Here is a 717-nt window from a genome sequence, read left to right on the forward strand (position 1 = left end):
CATGTCTAGGAGAGGTTTCTCCCTCGATCGCGCCGTGGGCCGGGGCCCCGGAGGGCTGCTCTGCGTTGGTAAGAATGTCAGGTTTGCCCTCCTCACCTGTTGCCGGTGTGCGGGCAGCGTTAGCCACCCCCTCCATCTGTCCCCAGCACTGGAGAAAGGGGTGCTCGGATGGAGGTGTGGGATGTGCGCCTCAGTTCCTGCCTCGCGCCTGCCGCTCCACCCCAACACCACCACAGCCCAGCTGCCCAGAAGGCTGGATGCCTGCTGGTCCCCGAGCGAGCCCCGGAACTCAGGAAAATTCACAAGACTTGGGAGATCCTAAATCTGAAGTGCAATTATTTTTAATAAAAGGGGCATTTGGAATCAGCTTCTGCCGGTCTCTTTGGGATTCAGGGCAGGGAGCATGTGTCCAGGGGCCCTGGAACAGAGGCAGTTCCTTTGTCCTCAGCAGGCCCCCGGACATTCCCACGGAGGGTGCGCACCATCCTCTGTCTCAAGCCGGCATCCATTGCATCATGTCCCCGTGTCACGAGGCCTGACGTCACCTCATATGCTGTCCCCATCTCACATCCCGTCACCTCACATCCCTGCATCACCTAAAGCCCCATGTCACCTTTGTGTCCCATCCCCCCATCTCACATCCCTACCTCATGTCCCCGTGTCACCTTCACATCCCATCTCACCTCCCCTCCCCATGTCCCCTCCTCTCCCCACCTT

General features: G+C 59.7%; 1 protein-coding gene across 1 annotated transcript in view; it reads left to right on the forward strand.

Moving 5' to 3' along the window:
• GAA (glucosidase, alpha; acid) overlaps window positions 1-367 on the forward strand; it is a 25,396-nt gene extending 25,029 nt beyond the window's left edge. Inside the window, exon 21 of the mRNA XM_011991859.1 lies at window positions 15-367. The gene's annotated coding sequence lies outside the window, so the exon portion shown is untranslated. The remainder of the gene's footprint in view (window positions 1-14) is intronic.
• Window positions 368-717: the final 350 nt, after the last annotated feature.

This window comes from Mandrillus leucophaeus, unplaced genomic scaffold (genome assembly GCF_000951045.1).
Source record: "Mandrillus leucophaeus isolate KB7577 unplaced genomic scaffold, Mleu.le_1.0 Scaffold1, whole genome shotgun sequence".
Taxonomy (NCBI): Eukaryota; Metazoa; Chordata; class Mammalia; order Primates; family Cercopithecidae; genus Mandrillus; species Mandrillus leucophaeus.